Source organism: Lactuca virosa, chromosome 4 (assembly GCF_052849685.1).
Source record: "Lactuca virosa cultivar CGN04683 chromosome 4, Lactuca_virosa_CGN04683_v6, whole genome shotgun sequence".
Lineage (NCBI taxonomy): Eukaryota > Viridiplantae > Streptophyta > Magnoliopsida > Asterales > Asteraceae > Lactuca > Lactuca virosa.
In genome coordinates, this window is record NC_136429.1 from 261,140,256 (window position 1) to 261,167,728 (window position 27,473).

Genomic DNA, 27,473 nt, shown 5'->3' on the forward strand with positions numbered 1-27,473 from the left:
AATAATAAATATATAACGTTTATTTTACTAATAAGCATTAAATAAAGTATATGATTAGAAAAAAAAACTAATGTGTTATGTTTTTAGTAACTAGTTTTTATTAAAAAAAAACCATTTTTATAAAAACATTTAGATAATATATCAAACGACTATTTAAAATCATAACGATTATTTTTCACATATTCTCCCCTGAAATCATTAAAAAGTTTAAAATGGGGTTGTGAATTCACTTTCGTAGTGTCTGGAGTTACCGTTGTCGAGTTTGGGAATTGTTTCGCGATTTCTAACTTTTCACCAGACATACATTTGTTGGAGAAAAACGACACCAGAGGGTTGTAGATCGGGTTGAGACGAGTCAGGAAAACTAAGTTTTACGGATGTTCAAGATCGTCAGAATGTCACCAAAGGGTTTCCGGAACTTCACCGCCAACGGTGGCTTACGATGGTTTTATGCGGCGAGGGGGCTGTCCGAGAGGGTGATCGGAGCTACTGTTGGTTGGTCTGAGTCTCGTCGACAGGAGGTGGAAAAGAGGGTAGTGCATGGCGGAGGAGGCCAGTGATACATGGTGGTCGATCGATCGATTGATCGAGAGAGAGAGAGAGAGAGAGAGAGAGAGAGAGAGAGAGAGAGAGAGAGAGAGGTGGTGAGGAGTGTGACCGACTACTCCTTTTATAGGAGGAGAGGGGTGGTACTTCTCCATCCCTTTTTTCTTACATGACCCCATATCTTTATTACAAATGTCACCACTTAGGTGGTCACACGTGTCATCTCCTCGAACCACATGCCAAAACCCGACGAAAAACGACTTCGTGCAATTTTTCTGAAAACACCCGTCAGATGTCCCGAACATGGTGATTCCAAATATGTGATCAAAATTCCTGAACGAAAGACAAAACTATGTTAAAAAGGTGTTCAAAGTTTAACTCAGTTATATTTATAGTTTTCACACTTCGACTGACTTCTTTAAATAGATATAACCTCGTAACAAAAATATCCCAAGAATGAAATCAAATAATAGGGTATAGTCTGAGTTAAAAAATGTGCTCAGAAATACTTAACGAAATGATTAGAACAAAAACTAATGTGTTATGTTTTTAGTAACTAGTTTTTATTAAAAAAAACCATTTTTATAAAAACATTTAGATAATATATCAAAAGACTATTTAAAATCATAACGATTATTTTTCACATATTCTCCCCTGAAATCATTAAAAAGTTTAAAATGGGGTTATGAATTCACTTTCGTAGTGTGTGGAGTTACCGTTGTCGAGTTTGGGAATTATTTCGTGATTTCTAACTTTTCACCCGACACACCTTTGGAGAAAAACGACACTAGAGGGTTGTAGATCGGGTTGAGACGAGTCAGGAAAACTAAGTTTTACGAATGTTTAAGATCGTCAGAATGTCACCAAAGGGTTGCCGGAACTTCACCGCCGATGGTGGCTTACGATGGTTTTATGCGGCGAGGGGGTTGTCTGAGATGGTCATCGGAGCTACTGTTGGATGGTCTGAGTCTTGTCGATAGGAGGTGGAAAACAGGTTAGTGCATGGCGGAGGAGGCCAGAGATACATGGTGGCCGAGAGAGAGAGAGAAAGAGAGAGAGAGAGAGAGAGAGAGAGGGATAGATAGAGATCGCCAGAGGGAGAAAAAGAGGTGGTGAGGAGTGTGACCGACTACTCCTTTTATTGGTGGAGAGGGGTGGTACTTATCCATCCCTTTTTTGTTACATGACCCCATATCTTTATTACAAATGTCACCACTTAGGTGGTGACACGTGTCATCTCCTCGAACCGCAAAAAACGACTTCATGCAATTTTTCTGAAAACACCCGTCAGATGTCCCGAACATGGTTTATTCCAAATATGTGATCAAAATTCCTAAACGAAAGACAAAACTATGTTAAAAAGGTGTTCAAAGTTTTAACTCAGTTATATTTATAGTTTTCACACTTCGAATGACTTCTTTAAACTGATATAACCTTGTAACAAAAATATCCCAAGAATGAAATCAAATAATAGGGTATAGTGTGAGTTAAAAAATGTGCTCAGAAATACTTAACGAAATGTGTATCTATCCCAAATAATCGATTTAAAGTTCTTTTCCAGGAAAATCATTATATAACTGATTTGCTTTCTTAAAAAGGGCGTAACTTTTACGTACGATCTCCGTTTTCAACGTCCTTTATATGCACATAATCGTGTTAACATTTTCTATCCGTTTAGAGTATTATTTGTTCATAAGTATACTTAAAACAAAATTCTTATTTTTAATGTGTTTATAATACTTGTATTATATAAATAGTTTTTAGTTCATCACGATTTATATTCATCGAAAACTAAAACTGTATTTCGTTTTCACTTCTAAGTATGAACAACTTTATTTGCATTAATACAATGGAGTACATACATTAGATCCTATTACAAGTGGGTTCGAGGTGGTTTGACCGATGAACATCGACCTAATTTTACCAGTTGTGACATTCTCCCCCTGTTAAAAGAATTTCATCCCGAAATTTAACTTTTTGTCGGGGGTATCGTTAAAGAGTTGGGGGTACTTTTGTTTCATTTGATCCTCATGTTCCCACATGAATTCCGGTCCCCGAAGATAGTTTCATCATACCTTCACTATAGGAATACGACTTTGTTTCAAGCGCCCGAACTCTCGATACATAATCTCCATTGGTTCTTTGATAAAGTAGAGTTTTGTGTTCTTTTGGATTTCTTCGAGAGAAATAACAATAGTTTCATCAGTTAGACACTTTTTGAGATTTGACATGTGAAGAACATCGTGTACATTGTTTAGCTCTTGAGGCAGGTTGACTCGATATGCAACAGGACCAATTCTTGCAAGAATTTCAAAAGGCCCTATGTATCGCGGGTTTAGCTTTGCCTTATTTTTTAAACCAAATCACTACCTTCCAAGGGGAGACTTTAAACATCACACAGTTTCCTACCTGGAATTCCAGAGGCTTAAGTCTCAAGTTAACATAACTCTTTTGACAATCACGTGCAACCTTAAGTCGGTCCTTGATTTGTACAATCTTTTCCGCAGTCTCATGAATTGTTTATGGTCCAGTATGCAGTGTATGACCTGCATGTCTCCTGGCCAGTTGCGTATTTCCAACCTCTACCTAGCATATTATGGAACACCATTTTCATCCATAAATATCCTCAAACGGTGCGACTTTTATGTTGGTGTGATAATTGTTGTTATAGGAAAACTCAATTAGTGGTAAATGAGTATCCCAAGCATTTTTGAAGTCTATCACACAGGCTTAAAACATATCTTCTATGGTTTGGATGATCCTTTCACTCTGACCATCTGTTTGATGGTGCTAAGTGTTGGATAAGGTGTCTAAGTCCATAACTATATTTGGTCCATTTGGGTTGCATGGCATCACAATAATTGGATAGACAAAATGAGAAAAGGACACTTATGATTTATTAATATATTATAAGTTCTAATATATTAATATGAAATCATATTATTTGATTATTATTGATCAAGAATTAATTTGGAATTAATTTTGTGATCAAAAGAGACAAATTAAATATATGGGGATTGATTATGTAAATAATTCATTCTTGTATAGTGGGCTTATGATCCACGATTCACTAGATTGGGCTAAGTCTTATTGGGTGCTCCATGGATGCTCCATGGAGGTTAAAACCCGTGGGTCATGGAGGAAATGAAAAGCCGTGCACATTAGGGTTTACATGGTGTAACCCTACATGAGGCACACTATATATAGAACCCCATAGCTAGCAAAAATCGGCACTAAGACTAAAGAAGGAGGGCTAGCCGATTTTGTGCTTAAGTGTACTTCTCTCAAGTTATTCCAAGAGTTGTGGTGTTGTGTGAAGCATTTGAGGCATCACATTTGGGGTGCTAGGCTCACAAGCTCTTTAGGAACTCAAGCAACAAGAAAGGTATGTCATTCTACTAGTTTCTATATTACATGTACCCCAATCACATGCTAGTTAGGATGAGAACCTTGGAAAAATCAAATTTGCATGTATATTAGAGAAAACAAAGATCCAAGGTTTCTAGGGTTGCATGTACACCATAGGAGTGTTAGAATGCTCAAAACCCAACAGCGGTATCAGCGCCTAGACTTGTTTTCATTATACTTGATGAAAATTGCTGAAAAAAGTCGAATTTCTGCTCACTGTTCAGTGAACTCGCCGAGTCCATGGGGGGACTCGACGAGTCCAAGTGAAAACTCACCCTACTCTTCGAGTAGGTTCATGCACTCGCCGAGTAGGAGGCCATGTGTGCAGATTTTTGAGTTTTGTTGCTGGAATTGGACTAGAATCATTACCCTAAACTGTTTTGGATTTATAAAATCTGTTTTTAAGGTGGTAATGATTATGCTAATCCATTTTCAAAGTTTTTTTTATCAAAGTTTCAAGTTTCATATATGCTTATGTGATTCTTGAAAATTATTGATTTGAATGTTCATGCTTATGATTTTGGTAGATCATAAGAATTAGTTGCAAATTGTTTGTTAGTGTAATTCTTGATCTATATGCAAATTAATGGACTCCGTAACTTGTCCTCAAGTTATGGAATTCCAAAAGTCTTTTCATTAAAAATTATAAGTTATAGAAATGAAAGTTTTTGAATGGTTTCAAAACTTCCCCTCAAGTTTTGGATTTTATGAAGTCACTTTAGAAAACTTTAATTCCAAACCCTAGATTTTAATAGCTTAAAATTCAACCCTTATACTTTATAATATCATAAGTTAATAATATATATATATATATATATATATATATATATATATATATATATATATATATATATATATATATATATATATATATATATATGTATAAGATCAAGTCAGTCTTACCATTAGTAGGCCTCATTCACGAAGCCGGTCTATAAGGGGGTATAAGGTTGTTTCCTATAAAATGGCAACTTAATGAGTGTCCACTCTCACCCACCGCTTCCTTGACTGGTGGAGGGTTGTTAGCCGAACGGGTAGGGCAATGACTATAATTCTCATTAAAAGTATAATGATAAATATAAAGTAACTAAACCTTTATTAATTCCCAATCTTAGTTACTTTATGAAAATGTGTAATTGATGCTAACCCATAAAATTACACTTTGCACCTTGCTAAAGTCGTTAGTGGAGCGTGTGTGGTTAACCGACACACTAACTTGGACTTAACAAGGGTGGCTTAAGGTTTATTATAGATCGGTGGAGTGTGTGTGGTTAACCGGCACATCGGTTAGGTGATAAAATTAAGAGTACCAAGTAATTTGTATGGTTATTCACACCTTGTTTGTGATCCTCGGTATCCCAGTCACAAAATTGAAGGGCATAATCGAGATTTAAACATTCCATTGAACTGTTCAATTAATCTCAAAAGATCTAGGAGTTTCAATCCAATTTGTTGGGTACAAAGTTATCCATGTATGACTTTTAAATGGGTTGACTTTTGTAGACCCACTTGCATGTGGTGCATTAGCCTTATGACATGAGATAGAGAGTGAGAGAGAGACATGTAAACACCTCTATATAAGGTGGGTTCATACCACTCATGGAGGTGTGCTTGAGAGATGTAAAATTGAGTGTGTAAGTGTGTGTTATTTATGTAGATTTAGATCTAGATCCCTTTTTGTAACACCATCAATGCATCTCTTAAACACCGAAATCACCGTGTTCATTGTGCGTTCTTTAATTCCGCAAGCCAAACCAATGTTCATAATTCACATTACAATTAAAACCTAATAATCTATTTTGCTTTTCATGGTGGAAATTGGTAAATCGTCATTTACCTACCTTCAAATATTTTGTAGCTTGGATTACGTTATCCCTCTTCCAAGTTATAAAATATTGTGTTGGGTCCTAGCCTTAATATTTCATTTGGGTGTCTTATTAAGGATTCTATATCTAATCTGAACTTGTCTTTCTTCCTTTTCAGATGTCTTCCAACAATGCTTCTGGCTCAAACCCTTCTGGCTCCTTCTCTCTCATGAACCTTTGTGGGAGAGTCATCTTTGATAGTTCCAACTTCAATTATTGGATTAGGAAAATCAGGATGTTCACTCGTTATGAGGACAAGGAATATGTCCTAGACAAGGAGCTGAAGGAAATCGATGAGTCTTCTTCTACTCCAGAGGAGATTGCTGAGTACACTAGCCATGAGAAGGATGCCACTAAGGTGTCTTGTATCATGTTGGCTACCATGACAACAGAACTCCAGAACTCCTATGAAGATTTCTACCCTTATGAGATGCACCAGGACCTGATGGAGAGATACCATCAGAGTGCTCGTCAATAGAGGTATGAAATCATCTCTTCCATGATAACAACCAAGATGAAGGATGGTGAACCCATCACGGGCCACTTGTAGAAGATGCAAAGGTTTGTGGACCGATTGCTTAAGTTGAATGTGAACTTCCCTGAGGAGGTGGGTATTGATATCATATTGCACTCCTTACCTCCATGTTATGATCAGTTCCGTATGACCTATCATATGAACAAGGAGGAGGTCACACTTAGCAAACTTCAAGGACTTTTGAGGACAGCCAAAACAGGTCTCAAAGGTAAAACGGTTGTATCTACTCCTACCACAGCTCCTGTTCTGGCAATCGGGCAAGGTAAAGGGAAAAAGAGGAAAGCCTCTTTGAAGGGTACCAAGGGAAAGTCTCTTGATGGCTCCTCTTAGAGTGGAACCAAAGGAGGTTCTCCTACTACCTCTTCCAACCCGAAGGATGCACAATGCTTCTACTGTCAGGAACAGGGGCACTGGAAGCAAAGCTGCCCCAAGTACTTGCAGGATCACAAGGATAGGAAAGTGAAACCCACCCATGCAGGTATTTACACTATGTTGTCTAATAATTCACCACATACTAATTCTTGGGTCCTTGATACAGAGTGTGGAATTCAGATTTGTTCTGATTTGTAGGGCCTAAAAAGAAGTGAGGATGTGGAGCACGGGAAGATAAACTTGATCATGGGGAATAGGAAAGTTTCACCTGTCACCAAGATTGGAGTTTATTCTTTATTTCTTACTAGTGGATTAGTATTAGATTTGAATAAATGTTGTTACTCGTCTGAAATGGTGAGAAATATTATTTCTTTTCATGGTTTGTACAAACAAGGATTTACTTTTTCATTTGATAATGAATGTGGTTGTATTGATGCTTTTTATAATTATGTTCTTTATTTTAAAGATTACCTTTTAATGGTGTATATGAAACTATGTCGATTGTAGACAACTTAGGAAATAATGTTTTGCATATTGATTCTTCTACTAGTTTCGATAAGGCATCCTTGTGGCATTGTCGTCTTGGACATGTTAACAAGAAGCGCATAGGCCAACTCCAAAGGGCTGGAGTCTTGGATCATTTGACTTAAAGTCAGATGATAGTTGTGAATCTTGTTTACTTGGAAAAATGACTAAGTCACCCTTCACTGGTCCTTGTGCTAGGGGTGAGGGTTTGTTGGATCTCATACACACAGATGTGTTCGGACCCTTCAGAATTGCCACAAGGGATGCTAACCGCTTCTATGTGACTTTTACTGATGATTATAGTAGATATGGCTATGTCTACTTAATCAAGCATAAGTGAGAAACCTTTGAGAAATTCAAAGAGTTAAAATAAGAAGTGGAGAACCAGTTAGGCAGGAAGATAAATATGCTCCGATCTGATCGAGGTGGTGAGTATCTTAGTATCGAGTTCCTTGACTATCTTAAGGAATGTGGAATTGTTTCACAATTAACACCTCCTAGGACACCACAGCTGAATGGTGTGGCTGAGAGGCATAATCGAACCTTGTTGGACATGGTTCGTTCCATGATGAGTCGAGCTTCGTTACCAATATCATTTTGGGGGTATGCCTTAGAGACTGCCGCCCATATACTTAATCTAGTCGCTACCAAGAAAGTTGCCAAAACACCTCACAAGATGTGGACTGGGAAAGTTCCCAGTCTAAACCACATCAAGATTTGGGGTTACGAGGCTTTTGTGAGGCACGAGACTCACGACAAGCTCGAACCTCAAAGTGAGTGGTGTATTTTCATTGGCTACCCATAGAAATCCTTTGGTTACCTCTTCTACAGACCCAGTGAGAATGTGGTCTTTGTGTCAAGGAGATGAGTCTTTCGTGAGAGAGAATTCATAAGCCAAGGAAATAGTGGGAGGCAAATTGACCTTGAAGAACTTCAAGAGTGAAGCGGTGAAGGAACCTCAAACACTAGCAATCAACCTGAGGAGGAAATTCCTGTTGATGAGTCCGTACCTCTGAGTCGTTCCACAAGGGTTAGGAACACACCTGATTTTTATTATGGTTTCCATATTACTACATAAGGTGATGTGAAAGACCCCCTTTCATACTTCACAATGTTGTTACTCCAAAACATGCTACATGCATATTTAATAATAATATTTTACATTGATAATGTGATTACAAAAGACTGGATACAAACCGATTAAGTTTTAGTATATTACACTGTGTTATACTTATTACATAACTACCTAGGATATTATAGTTATATACATACGTAAACCCAAGTACAAAAGTAATAGTATAAACTATTCTAAATCTTCCAACAGTATATGACTATACATGATTCTCATTACCTATAATTGTTAAACACTGAGAGGGGTAAGCGGTGACACTTAGCGAGTTAAATAATAGATACAATCTAACGTTATGCCATATATATACTTTAATATGATAGAAGCAAAGGGGTACAAGGAACGACAAAGGCATATGTGAAATGTGACAAGCTTTCCATATCAATCAATGATCTGATTCAATGATATACAATCAATGAGACATAACAATTTTGATACTTGATATACATCAATAACACTTTGGCACAAATGACACAGAAGACATACGATTTCTGATTAAACATTTTGGTAGATTTCAGGCTTTTAGCCTTATCTAACCTTCTGCCAATGCCATAGAATAGAAGTCATTCTCTTACGAGACATGATCTACATGGCCAGAGGCTACATACCAGTACCACCGTGAATCTAAGTCCTTTCACTGATCACATGGTCAAAGGTACAACTTTGCTACCATAATAGCGGAAATAATAACACGAGATGATAACACGGAAAAGCACATAACACATATAATACATAACATACAATTGTTCCTATATATTGAACTCACCGTGAATTAACTGGAGGTTAAAATAGTAATTTGGGCAGCACTTCGTTACTATAATTAACTTTCTTCGATGAAAACCGGGAGCTTTATCGAAAACTCACTTTTTACGTCATACGGCGTCGTGCCGGTTCTGTCGCGAAACTTCAATAAGTCATAACTTCTTCATTATAACTCGGATTTCGATGAGGTTTTCGCCTAAATGTTTCTAACAAAATTATCTACAACTTTCAATAATATAATTTTACTTATTTTCAACTTTATATTTTCGTTAAATTTCAATATTTTACTTTTGATTGGAATCTCAGAAGACTTCCAATATTTTCCAAGTGATTCTAAACATAGTTTTACTTCATTTCTAGTAAAAACTATCTGTTAGAACTCAACGCTCAAATTCATATAAAATTTCATTATATTTTTCACTTTTAAAATTACATAACACGAAAACTGAATGTGTGTGTTCCAAATACCTCCACCTTTTGAGGATTTCGTCCCCGAAATCACATCAATATAAATAACTGGGGATATTTCGCTCTTATCTCATTCTTATTTTCCCAATTATAATTTGGGCCTCGATGGTGTTTCCACTTGACGTGCACGAACTCCAAGACATATGCACAAAGCATATCTTCTATCGTTTGGATTGTTCTCTCCGTATGACCATCTGTCTGGGAATGATAAGCTGTACTAAGAGCAACACGAGATCCCAATTCATGTTGCATACTCGCCCAAAAATGAGAAGTGAAGCGAGTATTATGATCAGAAATAATCTTCAGTGGTACACATCATTTATAGTCTTCTTCTCCTCTTTGAGATATCAACTGTATAGGCCAGATAGATAGAACACCCCTTCGATATAAATTTACGAGTTTTTTCTTAAGAAATAAATTATCTTTAAGATTTTTAAGTCTTTATTCACTGTAGACATATATAGGATCCTTCCCTTCGACAGGGTTACGTACCATCTATTCATAACACCAGAGTTCTGCGTGGTTCTTTAATAACCAATACATGCCAAGAATAATATCAAAGTTGGGTAAGGAGATAGGAATCAGATTGGCAAGAAAATTTATAGCCTTCAATTTCTATGACACAATCTCTATAGATTTTATCAACAAGTAATGATACACTTCCCCTGGTATCTACATGAAATGATTGGGCGAATGAATAAAAAGCAATTTGGAAGGAATACGCGAATTCATGAGGCACAAAAGAATTTGAGGCACCAGAATCAAATAAGATGTGAGCAGGTCTAGAGTTGACAAGAAATGTACCCGTCATAGCATTTGGATCCTCACGTGCCTCCTCTGTGGTAATCTGGAATGCACGGCCCTTAGCTTTTGGCACCTCCTCCTTTTTAGTTGGAGTATTCTTTGGTTGTTGGACGAAAGCTTGACTTCCCGCCATTTGACTAGTAAGAGTAGGGAAAAAATGCTTCTTGTGGCCAATAATACCACATGCATAGCAAGTAACATCCTTCCTTGGGCAAGTTGGCTTTATGTGACCTGCTTCTCCACATCCATAGCAGACCACATATTCCTTTTCTATTCTGCATTGGCCCAGATGATTCTTTCCACAAATGCGACATGATGGCGATTGAATAGAAAAAGATTGTGATCTATCGCGATCACGAACGACACTTTGAGATTTCAATTGATGGCTAGGTTCAGATTGAACGGATTGACCTGGTGGAATAGAAGAAACAGGAACAGTTCGATCAGTACGTGGATGCTTTGGAACAGAAAAAGTGGCACCACGTATCTCTAAGTCATGTTCACGCTTTCGAGCATACTCAACAGCTTTATCAAATGATAGAACATCCCGATTACTCACGAAATCGTGGATTTCATATCGTAGTCCCTCCATGAATAACTGAATTTTCTCGTCTTCAGTTGGAATATACTTTGCAGCAAACCGTGCTCTTTGATTGAATTGAGTTTCATACTCATTCACGGTTATTCCTTCTTGATTAAGCTCAAGAAACTCTTTCTCCAATCTTCTCCTCATGTCTAGAGGACAATACTTTCCTAGCAAACGAGTTTTAAACATCTCCCAGGATAAATTCTCCTTGTCATACTCGTTGATAGCTTCATATGTTGCTTCCCACCAGACTAAGGCTTCTCCGATAAGCATTGCAGAAGCATAATTAGCCTTGTGTTCATTATCCACATGAGAAATACGAAATACTTTCTATGTGTTCTAAATCCAAGTTGGAATAACTATGGTATTAAGGACACCAGAAAACTCCGTAGCACCACTACTGTTGAAATCTTTGAACGTGGGAAGCTTCACCTCCCCTTTTGAAAATTCTCCAGTGGCTTTCTCTTTGCCTTTATCATTATTCTTCTTGTGTTCTTCTAGAGTCTGCCGAATAATACAAGTAAGTTTACCCAAGATTCGCTCCTCACGAGGGGATACTGGAGTATTTACTTCACCAGTTTTAGGATCTCCACCCACTTCTGGTGTATGGCTACCTTCCTGCTCAACCATTCTTCTGAAAATTTGGAGCAACATAGTATTTTAGAATATTAGGATTTATTATTACCTAATACTTTTACTTAAATATTTCATATGGTTTGTATCCATATACTTACAATGAATCCGTTCATATATTGAACTTCTGACAGTTTAAGTCTAAATACCAGTCCGTGGTATTTAGTTCACTTAAACTACCGCTCTGATACGATGATTTAAAGAACCCCTTTCTAAACTTTCGTATTTCTGAAAGACCCAAACTTTCATACTTCACAATATTGTTACTCCAAAACATTTTACATGCATATTTAATAATAATATTTTACATTGATAATGTTATTACAAAAGACTGGATACAAACCGACTAAGTTTTAGTATATTACAAAGTGTGATACTTATTACATAACTACCCAGGATTTATAGTTTTATACATACGTAAACCCAAGTACAAAAATAATAGTATAAACTATTTTAAATCTTCCAACAGTATATGACTACACTGGATTCTCATTACCTGGAATTGTTAAACACTAAGAGGGGTAAGCGCTGACGCTTAGTGAGTTCAATAATAGATACAATATAACGTTATGCCATATATACTTTAATATGGCAGAAGCAAAGGGGTACAAGGAACAACAAAGGCATATGTGAAATGCGACAAGCTTTCCATATCAATCAATGATTTGATTCAATGATATACAATCAATGAGACATAAAAATTTCAATACTTGATATACATCAATAACACTTTGGCACAAATGGCACAGAAGACATACGATTTTTGATTAAACATTTTGGTAGATTTCAGGCTTTTAGCCTTATCTAACCTTCTGCCAATGCCATAGAATAGAAGTCATTCTCTTATGAGACATGCTCTACATGGCCAGAGGCTACATACCAGTACCACCGTAAATCTAAGTCCTTTCACTGATCACATGGTTAAAGGTACAACTTTGCTACCATAATAGAGGAAATAATAACACGAGATGATAACACGGAAAAGCACATACCACATATAACACATAACATACAATTGTTCCTATATATTGAACTCACAGTGAATTAACTGGAGGTTAAAATAGTAATTTGGGCAGCACTTCGTAACTATAATTAACTTTCTTCGATGAAAACCGGGAGCTTTATCGAAAACTCACTTTTTATGTCATACGACGTCGTGCCGGTTTCGTCGTGAAACTTCAATAAGTCATAACTTCTTCGTTATAACTCGAATTTCGATGAGGTTTTCGCCTAAATGTTTCTAAAGAAATTATCTACAACTTTCAATAATATAATTTTACTTATTTTAAACTTTATATTTTCGTTAAATTTCAATATTTGACTTTTGATTGGAATCTCATAAGACTTCCAATATTTTCCGAGTGATTCTAAACATAGTTTTACTTCATTTCTAGTAAAAACTATCTATTAAAACTCAACGCTCAAGTTCATATAATATTTCATTATATTTTTCACTTTTAAAATTACATAACACGAAAACTGAACGTGTATGTTACATGATGTGTTTATCAGTGATAGTACACTGATAAATTTGGATGAACCTAACAACTTTAAGGAAGTAATGGGAGGCCCTGAATCTACCAAATGGAAAGAGGCTATGGACAGCGAGATTCAGTGCATGTATGTCAATCAAGTTTGGAACTTGGTTGACAATGTCTTGGGTCGTAAGACAGTCGGGTGCAAATGGATCTTCAAGAAGAAGACCGACATAAATGGGAATGTACACACTTATAAGGCGCGACTAGTTGCGAAGGGCTCTACTCAAATTCCGGGAGTTGACTATGATGAGACCTTCTCACCAGTAGCGAATATTAAGTCTATTAGGGTTATGCTAGCCATTGCTGCATTTCATGATTATGAAATATGGAAAATGGATGTCAAAACCGCTTTCCTTAACGGAAAGTTGGCTGAGGATGTTTACACGAGTCAGCCAGAGGGTTTTGTCGATGCAAAGCACCCTAATAGAGTGTGTAAGCTTGAGAAATCCATCTATGGATTAAAACAAGCATCTCGCAGATGGAATCTTTTTTTCGATGATAAAGTCAAAGAGTTTGGCTTTTCGAGGAGCTAGGATGAGTCCTGTGTATATGTTAAGACTAGTGGGAGTATAATTAGCTTTTTGGTATTGTATGTGGATGACATACTACTCAAAGGAAATGACATCCCAACCTTGCAGGAGGATAAGTCCTGGCTTGGGAAGTGTTTCGCTATGAAGGACCTTGGAGAAGCTGCCTATATTTTAGGGATAAGGATATTGAGAGACAGGAGTAAAAGACTAACTAGACTTAGTCAAAGTACCTACTTGGATAAGGTGCTGAAAAGATTCAGCATGCAAGATTCCAACAAAGGTGACTTACCGATCCAGAGTAACGCCAAGTTGAGTAAGACTCGGAGCTCGAGTATAGATGTTGAGATAGCTGAGATGAGTCGAGTACCGTATGCTTCCGTTGTAGGCTTGATCATGTATGCTATGACTTGTACTCGCCTTGATGTGGCCTTTGCTTTGAGCATGGTCAGCAGATATCAAGGGAATCCTGGCAAGGCTCATTAGACTGCAGTGAAGAACATTCTCAAATACCTACGGAGGACTAGGGACTGGGACCTTACCCTTGGTGGGAGTGATGACTTGAGAGTAGTGGGGTACAGTGATGCTAGCTTCCAAACTGATAGGGATAATTTCCGCTCTCAATCGGTGTGATAACCGTCAATTTCTGGTCAAGTCAAAGTCAAATAAAGTCAACAAGTCAAACCGGTCAACTCAATTAACCTTCGTATATTAGGGTTTACATTATGCTTACAATTGTACAATTCACTATCTAAATGAAAATTATCACTTAGGGTGATCACGTGTTTGGAAAATATAAACCCTAATCAGGGTAAAATGAAGTAACTACTCGCTAAAATACTATTACATACCCTACGGGGGCGTATAACACTCATAACAAGGTTTATCGGGGCTTACGAACCTTGCATTTCGAGGCTAAACACTCACAAAGGTCACAAACAAAGTCTCTCTAAATCTCTCTCACTCTCTCTCTCTCTCTCTCTCTCTCCCCCAAATCTCTCTCAAAATCTCTTTCAACTTTTTGTAATCACTCGGGGCATCCCGACCCTTAATTTAGTCGAAAACCACTCGAAACGGGAAGATTAATGGAAAAACCGCCTTAAAGGACCGAAACCCCTCTTAGGAACCGAAACCTCTTAAGAACCGAAACCCCTCTTTGGAACCAAAACCTCTTAAGAACCGAAAACCCTCTTAGGAACCGAAACCTCTTAAGAACCGAAACCCCTCTTAGGAACCGAACCTGCCAAGAACCGAAACAACCCTTAAGGACCGAACTCACCCTTCGGTTCAGATCAGACCCTTCGGACCGAAGCTCCCTCTGCTCTCGGTTCATTTCGCTTTCGGTTCCCTTTTGACGATTTCGCCTGTAAGCTTCTCAGACTGAACCCACTTTCGGTCCTCAGCAACATTAACCGAACCCTCGCAGGTTCGCTCGTTACTTCCCGGTTTTCGATCATTTTCAAGTTTTAAGCTCGTTTTTCATGATTTTAACATGAGATTTTCACCCAAACTCATATTTTGATTTTTAAGACCCTATATATTCATATTTAATCACATTTTGGGGGAAATCCTAATCTAAGAACAATATCTATTGTGTAAGATATGGATGTGGAGTGTTGACTTTTCATAAAGTTTGACACAAGCTATCCCCTATACCCACTTATGAAAAGCTCCAGTCACTATTCCTCCCTACCTAGTCAACTATTTGTCCTCTCACACACCCCTCCAGCAAGATATCTTGATCAAAAGCTGGAAAACTCTCATCTCTCCTTCCACTTTACTCACTCTCTCACCAAAAAGCAAAACAACTCTCTCTCACTTTCTCTCTCTAAAAACTCGAGACTCTAAGGCTGATATTGAGATTTTCACTCACTTTTGGTAAGTATTCTCATCCTACATTTGAACATTCTTCATACCTTCACTCAAATTATGGATCTCTCATAACAAATATTGCCATATTTGTTCTTAGATCTTCAACTCTCCAAGCATTTACCAAGTGCTCTTGACTTGGAAACCTCTTTTCTCTAGCATTCATCTAAGGAAATCACTCAAGGTGAGTTCATACCCCTACATTTTCATGTTTTGTTCAAGTATTAGGGGGGGGGGGATACAAGTTAACACACCTTAATATAACTCAAACTCATACTTCAGCTTTTCACAGAAAAGTTGAGTCCTATTCACGGACTGTTTTGACCAGCTTAAACTGAATATCTATCAAAACTGTTTAATATGGAAGTAGTTCAGGTTTATACCTTTCTAATGACTACTTGCGCATCTCCATACGATTTTTCTACAATTTATGGTGATTTTGTATAAAACTGTCTATCATTTCAGAAACGAATTCGGACCAATCTGTGAATATGAACATTTTCACACAAGTTAGAGACTTGTAAAAATAATAATAAAAATTATGAATAAACTAGACATATTTTCTAAACTCTCAGAGTTTACGGATTCAGTTTTCGACTTCGTATGATTTTTCTAAAACAATGAAGAAAGGTTAAAAACTAGTTAACAACTTACAACTTTCATAACACTTTGTAACATGTTGAGCAAAGTGTTTATCTTTGATGACTTCATATTTTACATGTGTTTTCTGTTAAGTTACATTTAAATAACAGAAATTACTCACTGAATTGTAAGGGTCCTTTTTCATTACAAACATACAAGATGAAACATAAGAAGTATATTTATGCTTTACTAAACATACTACATGAAAAGGGGATTTCAATTCCACCATACAAAAGGTTTTACTCGCATACTACACGTAAACTCGTTATCGTAAATTTTAAGACACGTCTTGATTGTACTCTTAGAGTACGGGTTAAAATTCCTGCAAGTTATAACCATAGACTCTTGTAGGGAGAGCGTGATAATTATATATAGATCTATATTGGGATTGACACCCCACACCTTGCTGCTAGCTACAGCGGGACCTGCAGGTCTACGGGTGACAAAAGTCATAAAAAATTCTAACGTCTGAAAAACGTTGTAGCAGGTCATCCAGTTGTAGTATGGTTATAGCGACTCACATAGGGAGTGAACAACACTTAAAGTTTACGGGAAATTCTACTATAAAAAGGGTTTTATCTATTTAAAACTACATTCTTCGTTACAATTACGAAACACACTCATACATTCGGTCTTGGGATTTAAGACTACATAACATTTTATAAGGAGAAATATTTGGTTTTTCTTGTGTATACATGACATTTACAAACAAGGGTTTTTCCAACACTACATCCAACAGCTTATGAACTCACCAACTTAATTGTTGACACTTTTTCGAAATACTTGTATTCTCAGGAAATCAGTGAAATAGGAAATCAACAGCTTTTGAGGATAGGACATTAAATCGTCAAACATTTCATTTTTGTCATCATAGTGTAATTGATTTTGAAGCATGTAAACTCATACTATGGTGTAACTTTTTGCAATTATATTTATGATGATTGTATTTACTTTGAGCACTATTATACTCGTTGTTGTGTTACTATACATGAAGTCCGCCACCCCGGATGTTTCTGCCATCCTTGGTTTGGGGGTGTGATAGATTGGTATCAGAGCATTGTTTATAGTGAACTAAGTATATCGAACCACATAAGATATACCAACTATGAACACATTGGGACTAAAACTCTCTGATTTAACATTTTCATACAACTATACTTTAGAAATAAAATATATTTATTTATTCTTTTTAAAGTATAAGAACATGCATACATACTAGTATAGTGTCGTAACTAGGACAAATACAAAGTTAAGAAAAAATAGAGGAGTTGTGCGCTGTGATTATGCCTTGGGATATGTAGTCAAGTCTGGGAGGAATATAGCCTGATCAACTATATTCGTCCGAGAAGTGACTAGTATATGCCGGGGATAGTCATTGTGGAGAACAAGTCTATTAACTTACCAATATCCATACAAGAAACGCGTTAAGAATCAAACGCAACTGTTAAAATACTATAGGAGTATTTTATGTTGCTTAAGCACAATATTTCTAGATTCATTATGTGCCTCTTACACCCCTATTCTCGTACAGACATCATGGCAGGATTTCATTTATCCGGAGACCCCTACTTTCCGAACCAGGGGAACGGTGGTTGGTTAGAAGCAGAACCGAAAGAGGATCCCGAGGAAGTATTCGAGGAGGAGCCCGAAGAATACCCCAAAGAGGCCGAAGAAGAAGAAGAACCCAAAGAGGAAGAAGAAATTGACGAAGAAGAACTCGAAGAAGAATTGGAGGATGAAGAAGAAGAGGAGGAGCCGGAGGAGGAAGTCATCAACCCTCCTTACATCGCCAGGGTGCCTGCGAACTGTTTTGGCTACAACGGGCCTGAGCCCCGTTGGGCAACAGTGATCGAGAGATGGAGCCGTCAACAACGACAAAGATCACCATTTGGTGATCAACGGGGTTACTACGACCTCATTCATGGGGGACCGGCTGACAGAGCCCTCCTCGTCGTGGTCCAGCAAATCACGAACCTGGGGGACCAGAACAGGGAAATGGCAGATGGAGTTCGGGATGTCAACGTTGTTGTAGAAGCCACTGATGCACGTACTAGGGACTTAGAAAGAGACTTCTGTCCCATGGACCAACTCATCGAGGACCTTACCACCACTCGGGCGGAGGTAAGGGAGTACCAGGAAAGGCACGTGGCTCTCGAGGAGAGAGTGATCGCGGCCGAACGCCGAATTATGGAGCTACAGGGAGCCTCGACCTCGTCTCAAGGCCCGCAAGGGACCAGCTGATACCACCCGCCTCGAGTAGTGCTTGCACTACTCATATTTTGTTATAAATTAGGTTTACGAGTATGCGTTGGGGCTACGCTTTCTTGCAAGTAGTTTTGACCCCGCGTCTAAGTGACTACACTAGTCGAAGGGTCCATGTGCTGTCAAAATTTTCCGTTACGTTGATATAATGTAGACCTTCTATAAGGTCAAATTTTCCTAAAAACATGTACTAAATTGTATCAATGAAAATTGGCATGCATTTTATTTTATTGGGAGTTTACCTCAGATTTCATAACATAGCATTACAAACGAATTGCTTATGGTAACTCTGAGATCATTTAATATATACCTCGAGGTTATATGTAATTAAGAGGCGATCGACTTAGAAATGGTGAGTCCGCCTCGGGTCCTGGTCCTTGTCTGGTTGTGGACTTAGGGCCGACTCATAAAGTTCGACGGTCTATTGAACCTTAGTTACACACAACTAGTATACATCGAGTGGTCTTATGAGTGGATCAGGCATGGAACAAAGATTACAGGATTACATTTGAATCATTACTAATAAATTCATAATTTTATTTATATAGACTCCTACTATGAATTGTTTGCAAACATTTGAAAGTCGGGAAATACTATACTTGAAAACTAATAACCTAGTTCTACGACACCCGACTTATAACCATTACTAAAACACTTATACTCATTTCGTCTTAAAATTCTATGACAGAAAGATGCCACCTCGTAGGTCTGCTAGACGTGTTGGCAGAACACAGACAAATCCACCACCGCCACCTCCCCAATATGATCCTGCTATGTTCCAGGCTGCGGTTACGGCCGCAGTGGCAGCGATTATGTCCCAAATCAACACTGACGGTGCCAGGAGGACAGGGAGTGGTACTAATAACTCCACTCAAGGAGATAGCCAAGGGCGTTCGAGAGAATGTTCCTATAAGGACTTCACAAATGGCAAACCCGATCCTTTCAATGGAAGCGGGGGCGTCATCGCCTTGATCTAATGGTTCGAGAAGACTGAATCCGTCTTCGAGATCTGTGCATGTCCCGAAGCAAGCAAAGTCAAATTCGCAGCTTGCACTTTCACCGACAGGGCCCTTACTTGGTGGAACGGCCACGTAAAATCACTGACACTCGCCGTGGCTAATTCGATAAGCTGGGAAGACTTGAAAACCATGGTGCTGAAGGCGTATTGCCCAAGGGGTGAAGTGAAAAAATTAGAGCAAGAACTGTGGAGTCTCAAGATGATGGGCTCTGACCTTGCAACTTACACTGCCCGATTTAGTGATCTAACACTCCTCTGTCCGGCAATGGTCACCCTGGAATGCAAGAAGGTGGAGCGATACCTCTGGGGACTATCTCCCCAGATTCAAAATAGCATGTTGGCCTCAAGGCCAACTACCTTTGACAGTGCCAAGGAGTTGGCACAACAACTTATTGATCATCGGGCCAGCCATGTCACTGTGACAACCACCTCCGATCAAGCAAAAGGGGGAACAACAAGAGGAAGTTCTGGAACAATAAAAAGAAGCAACCGGCACAGGACCCCACAAGGAGGCACCAAACTGTTACCATCCATGCTGCCACTATTCCTTCCACTCCAGCACCACTGAGACAATATGCTGGAACCCTTCCCAAGTGCAACAAATGCAACTTTCACCACAACGGTCCTTGTCGAGAAATGCACTGCAACAGTTGTAACAAAAAGTGGCATACCGCCCGTTTCTGTAAGGCGTCTGTGTAACAAGCCAACCCGGCCGCCAATGCTGGAGCAAACCGAGCCTGTTACGGCTGTGGGGAAACTGGGCACTACAAGAGGGACTACCCAAAAGCTAGAAACGCAAACACCGAAGGTGTCGGAAGGATCTTGGCTTTAGGGCAGGGATAATCAAGGGAAGATCCCACGGTGGTTACCGGTACGTTTCTCCTCAATAACTTGTAGGCATGCATATTATTCGATAGTGGAGCAGAGAGGAGTTTTGTTAGCCACAAATTCAAAAAATTATTAAAACAAAATCCCCAATCACTAAAAGATACATATGTCGTAGAAATGGCTAATGGAAAAATAGAAAGCACTAACGACATATACTCAGGGTGTACCCTCACTCTAGAAAATCACTCATTCAAAATTAATCTATTGCCGGTTTCAATAAAAAGCTTTGACATCATCATTGGTATGGATTGGTTAAGCTCAAATCGTGTTGACATTCTGTGTTACGAAAGGGTCGTATGCCTTAATCTGCCGAGTGGCGAAACTCTTGTCGTCTACGGCGACAAACCTAGTGCCAACCTACAAATCATCTCTTGCTCCAAAGCCAAAAAGTATCTCCGCAAGGAATACCATGCCTTCTTAGCCCACGTAGTGGATAAGAAACAAGAGGTGAAGAACGTCAAGGACATTCCGGAGGTCTGTAATTTCCCTGGCGTATTCCCAGAAGACCTTCCCGGAGTTCCACCCGCATGACAAGTCGAATTCCGAATCGACCTAATCCCCGGAGCTACCCCCGTAGCCAAAACGCCCTATCGTGTAGCACCATCCGAGATGCAAGAACTATCCAGCCAACTAAACGAACTACTGAGCAAAGGGTTCATTAGACCCAACTTCTCGCCTTGGGGAGCACCAGTTCTGTTTGTGAAAAAGAAGGATGGATCGTTTCGCATTTGCGTCGACTACCGCGAGCTAAATAAGCTTACCATCAAAAACCGATACCCTTTACCCTGAATCGAAGACCTATTTGACCAACTCCAAGGAGCATCTTACTTCTCAAAGATCGATCTGAGATCGGGATACCATCAAATACGGGTTCAGGAGGAGGATGTTCCTAAAACGGCGTTCAGGACTTGGTATGGTCACTACGAGTTTGTAGTGATGCCCTTTGGGTTAACGAACGCACCCGCAATGTTCATGGATCTAATGAACCGGGTGTGCCGGCCTTACCTAGACAAGTTCGTGATTGTCTTCATAGACGACATCCTAGTCTATTCAAGGAGTAAAGAAGAGCATAGCCAACATCTACGATAGGTATGGGAGCCACTAAGGGCGGAGAAATTATATGCAAAATTTTTGAAGTGTGAGTTTTGGATCCGAGAAGTGGACTTCCTCGGTCATGTGGTTAGCAAGAAAGGGATACACGTGGATCTCTCCAAAATCAAGGCGATCGAGAACTGGTCAGCACCAAGGACACCTACAGAAATCCGCCAATTCTTAGGCATCGCTGGCTACTACCGGAGGTTCATCCAAAACTTCTCCAAGATTGCCAAACCACTTACCATCCTAACCCAAAACTATGTGACTTTCAACTGGGGAGAGAAACAAGAAAATGCTTTCCAAACACTAAAGCAGGCCCTGTGCAGCGCCTCGATTTTATCCCTACCAGAGGGAACCGAAGGCTTTGTGGTCTGCTGCGACGTATCAAAACAGGGTCTTGGATGTGTGTTAAATTAATGAGGAAAGGTCATTGCCTATGCATCGAGGCAATTAAAACGCACGAGGTCAACTACGCCACACATGCCTCGAATTGGGGGTAGTAGTATTCGCCCTAAAGATCTGGAGGCACTACCTTTACAGAATAAAGTGTACTATCTTTACCGATCACAAAAGGCTTCAACACATGCTCAATCAAAAAGAGCTCAACATGAGGCAGAGACGATGGGTAGAACTACTGAATGATTACGAGTGTGAGATTCTTTATCACCCAGGTAAAGCCAACGTGGTAGCTGACGCCTTAATTCGAAAGAATACTCGGGTCGCCGAGTAAAGTCATTAACCATGACAATCCATTCGCACCTGTCCATGCAAATCAAAGAGGCCCAGCTGGAAGCTTTGAAGCCTGAGAATGTGACAGGTGAGGCATTAAGAGGAATGGATAAGAATCTATAAGTCAAGGACGGCGGAGCTCGTTATCTCATGAACCGAATTTGGACACCGAAATTCGGCGGGTTCAGGGACGTCGTCCTGAACGAAGCACACAAAACACGATACTCCGTACATCCCAGTTCCGACAAGATGTACCTGGACCTGAAAAAGCTCTACTGGTGGCCGAACATGAAAGCCGAAATCGCTACCTACGTGAGCAAGTGTCTAACTTGCGCCAAAGTTAAGGTAGAGTACCAAAAGCCTTCGGGTCTTCTGCAGCAACCTGCGATACCCGAATGGAAGTGGGAACAAATAACCATGGACTTCATAACCAAACTGCCTAAGACAACAGGTGGTCTTGATACCATTTGAGTAATCGTCGATATATTGACCAAATCCGCGCACTTCCCGCCAATAAGGGAGACCGACAAGATGGAAAAATTGACTAGGACGTACATCAAAGAGATTGTACGACTACATGGTGTGCCGATATCCATTATCTCTGACAAGGATAGTAGATACGCTTCACGGTTCTGGCAGTCCTTACAGAAATCCCTAGGGACCAGGCTAGACATGAGTACGACCTACCACCCACAAACCGATGGGCAGAGCGGAAGAACTATTCAAACCTTGGAAGATATGCTAAGAGCTTGTGTTATTGACTTCGGTAAAGCGTGGGATATCCACTTACCACTCATTGAATTCTTGTACTACAACAGGTATCATACTAGCATCAAGGTCGTGCCATTCGAAGCTCTAAATGGCCGCAAGTGCAGATCACCACTGTGCTGGGCTTAAGTGGGAGATACATAGTTATCAAAAGGGCAAGTCCCTAACAGCACCCTCACTGGCCCTGAAATCATAAGGGAGACTACGGAAAAAGATCGTACAAATTCGAGAAAGACTGAAAGCATCTCGAGATCGACAAAAGAGCTACGCCGATAAGAGAAGCAAACCCTTGGAATTCCAGGTTGGGGACCGGGTGCTACTGAAGGTCTCACCATGGGAAGGAACGATACATTTTGGTAAACGTGGTAAACTAAATCCAAGGTACATCGGGCCGTTTGAAATCCTTGCCAGGATTGGCCCAGTGACATACAAACTTTGACTACCCCAAGAACTTAATAGTTTACATCCTATCTTCCATGTGTCCAACTTGTGCTTGTCTGAGGAAACTCTTGTTATTCCTCTTGACGAGATTGAAATCAACGAGAGTCTCCACTTCGTGGAAGAACCGGTGGAAATCATGGATCGAGAGATCAAGAGAACAAAACAGAGTTGCATCCCTATTGTGAAGGTCCGTTGAAAAGCTAAACGAGGACCCGATTTCACCTGGGAACGCGAAGATCAGATGAAACAAAAATACCCACACCTCTTCCCCAACGCCTGATGTCCCAGTCGAAATGCTAATTTCGGACGAAATTCCTTCTAACGGGGGGATGATGTGACAACCGTCAATTTCTGGTCAAGTCAAAGTCAAATAAAGTCAACAAGTCAAACCGGTCAACTCAATTAACCTTCTTATATTAGGTTTTACATTATGCTTACTATTGTAGAACTCACTATCTTAATGAAAATTATCACTTAGGGTTATCACGTGTTTGGAGAATCTAAACCCTAATCAGGGTAAAATGAAGTAACTACTCGCTAAAATACTATTACATACCCTACGGGGGCGTATAACACTCATAACAAGGTTTATTGGGGCTTACGTACCTTGCATTTCGAGGCTAAACACTCACAAAGGTCACAAACAAAGTCTCTCTAAATCTCTCTCACTCTATCTCTCTCTCTCCCAAATCTCTCCCAAATCTCTCTCAAAATCTCTTTTAACTTTTTATAATCACTCGGGGCATCCCAACCCTTAATTTAGTCGAAAACCACTCGAAACGGGAAGATTAATGGAAAAACCGCCTTAAAGGACCGAAACCCCTCTTAGGAACCGAAACCTCTTAGGAACCGAAGCCTCTTAAGAACCGAAAACCCCCTTAGGAACCGAAACCTCTTAAGAACCGAAATCCCTCTTAGTAACTTAAACCTCTTAAGAACCAAAATCCCTCTTAGGAACTGAAACCTCTTAGGAACCGAACCTGCCAAGAACCGAAACAACCCTTAAGGACCGAACTCACCCTTCGGTTCGGATCAGACCCTTCGGACCGAAGCTCCCTCTGCTCTCGGTTCATTTCGCTTTCAGTTCCCTTCTGACGAGTTTGCCTGTAAGCTTCTCAGACTAAACCCACTTTCGGTCCTCAACAACATGAACGGAACCCTCGCAGGTTCGCTCCTCACTTCCTGGTTTTCGATCATTTTCGAGTTTTAAGCTTGTTTTTCATGATTTTAACATGGGATTTTCACCCAAACTCATATTTTGGCTTTTAAGACCCTATGTATTCATATTTAATAACATTTTGGGGGAAATCTTAATCTAAGAACAATATCTATTGTGTAAGATATGGATGTGGAGTGTTGACTTTTCATAAAGTATGACACAGGCTATCCCCCATACCCACTTATGACAACCTCCTGTCACTATTCCTCCCTACGTAGTCAACTATTTGTCCTCTCACACTCCCCTCCAGCAAGATATCTTGATCAAAAGCTAGAAAACCCTCATCTCACCTTCCACTTTACTCACTCTCTCACCAAAAAGCAAAACAACTCTCTCTCACTTTCTCTCTCTAAAAACTCGAGACTCAAAGGATGATATTGAGATTTTCACTCACTTTTGGTAAGTATTCTCATCCTACATTTAAACAGTCTTCACACCTTCACTCAAATTATGGATCTCTCATAACAACTATCGCCAAATTTGTTCTTAGATCTTCAACTCTCCAAGCATTTACCAAGTGCTCTTGACTTGGAAACCTCTTTTCTCTAGTATTCATGTAAGGAAATCACTCAAGGTGAGTTCATACCCTTAATTTTTCATGTTTTCTTCAAGTTTTAGGGGGGGGGGGAATACAAGTTAACACACCTTAGTATAACTCAAACTCATACATCAGCTTTTCACAGAAACGTTGAGTCCTATTCATGGACTGTTTTGACCATCTTAAACTGAATATCTTTCAAAACTGTTTAATATGCAAGTAGTTCAGGTTTATACCTTTCTAATGACTACTTGCACATCTCCATACGATTTTTCTACAATTTATGGTTATTTTTATAAAACTATCTATCATTTCAGAAACGAATTCAGACCAATCTGTGAATATGAACATTTTCACACAAGTTAGAGACTTCTAAAAATCATAATAAAAATTATGAATAAACTAGACAAAATTTCTAAACTCCCAGAGTTTACGGATTCAATTTTTCGACTTCGTATGATTTTTCTATGATTTTTCTAAAACAGTGCAGAAAGGTTAAAAACTAGTTAACAGCTTACAACTTTCATAACACTTTGTAACATGTTGAGCAAAGTGTTTATCTTTGATGACTTCATATTTTACATGTGTTTTTTTTTGTTAATTTGCATTTAAATAACAGAAATTACTCACTGAATTGTAAGAGTCCTTTATCATTACAAACATACAAGATGAAACATAAGAAGTATATTTATGCTTTACTAAACATACTACACGAAAAGGGGATTTCAATTCCATCATACAAAAGGTTTTACTCGCATAATACACGTAAACTCGTTATTGTAAATTGTGAGACACGTCTTCATTGTACTCTTGAGTACGGGTTAAAATTCCTGCAAGTTATTGTTGGATTAATGTCTAAGTCCATAACTATAATTGGTAAGACTTGACCCGACCCGGCATGGTCCATTTAGGTTGCATGGCATCATGCATTTGGATAGACTATAATGAGAGAAATAACACTTAAGGTTGGTTAATATATTATAAGTTCTAATATATTAATAAGGTTATTTAATTAGTATTGATCAAGAATTAATTTGGAATTAATTAAGTGATCAAAAGGAGACTAATTAAATATATGGGTTGATTGTGTAAATCATTCATTCTTATATATGTGGGCTTGTGATCCAAGATTCCTTATGTTGGACTAAGTCCATGGGGTGACCCATGGATCCTCTATGGAGGTTAAAATCCATGGAGCATAAGGAATGGGTGAAGTTATGAGTTACATGGTGTAACCCTAATAGCCACCATATAAAAGAATCCCATGGCTCAAGAAATCGTGCACTAATGTGTGAGTGTGAGGGCTAGACGATTTCAAGGAGTGTTCAAGTTTCTCTCAAGTTATTCCAAGTGTATTTGGTGTTGTGTGAACCATTTGAGGTGTCACACTTGGGGCACTAGGCACTCAAGCTTCATAAAGACATTCTACATCAAAGAGGTATGTATTCTATCTTGTTATATTTATTATTTTGTATGCTAGATTAGGATAATACATTGGATGTTCATAATTGTATGTATAATAGAGAAAACATAGATCCAAGCTATTTAGGGTTGCATGTACACTTAGGAGTGTTAGAATGCTCATAACCCAACAGTGGTGTCAGAGCCTAGGCTTGTTTTCTTGTTATACTTGCAAAAGTAGCTGAAAAATCGAGTTGGATGCATATATTCGATTGTTTTGGCTGGAATTGGACTAGGAACATTACCCTAAGATGTTTTTGGACTTATAAACTTGTTTTTGATGTGGTAATGTTCATGCTAATCCAATTTCTAAGATAATTGTCATAATTTCAAGATTTGTATTAGTTTGTATGTTCATGCTAATTTCTTGAAGATTGATGATTTGAATTATCTTGTTCTTATGAGGTTCTTAGATTAATAGAAAAATTGTGTGAAATAGTTGTTTTCAATCCATTTTAATCTAAGAGTTGATTCCAAAGTGTGTTTTTGTAACTTGTCCTCAAGTTATATGAAAAGTCACATTTAAGAATCATAAAACTCATAAAAGTTGGCAAAGGTTACAAAATGAAGAGTCTAGTTCTAATTAAATGGTTTTATGACTCCATAACTTGTCCTCAAGTTATGGAGGTTCAAGAGTCTCTTCATTAAATTAAAAAAAAAGTGTAACCTTAATTAGTTCCATAAGTTACAATAAAAAAAATTATTTTTTTATTAATTAGTTTAAAGTCTTCCATAACTTGTCCTCATGTTATGGAACTTGAAGAGTTTTTTTTTTATTTTTATTTATTTTTATTTTATTTTTTTTAATTAAAACTACTTTAAACTCATAAGTTATGGAATTAATT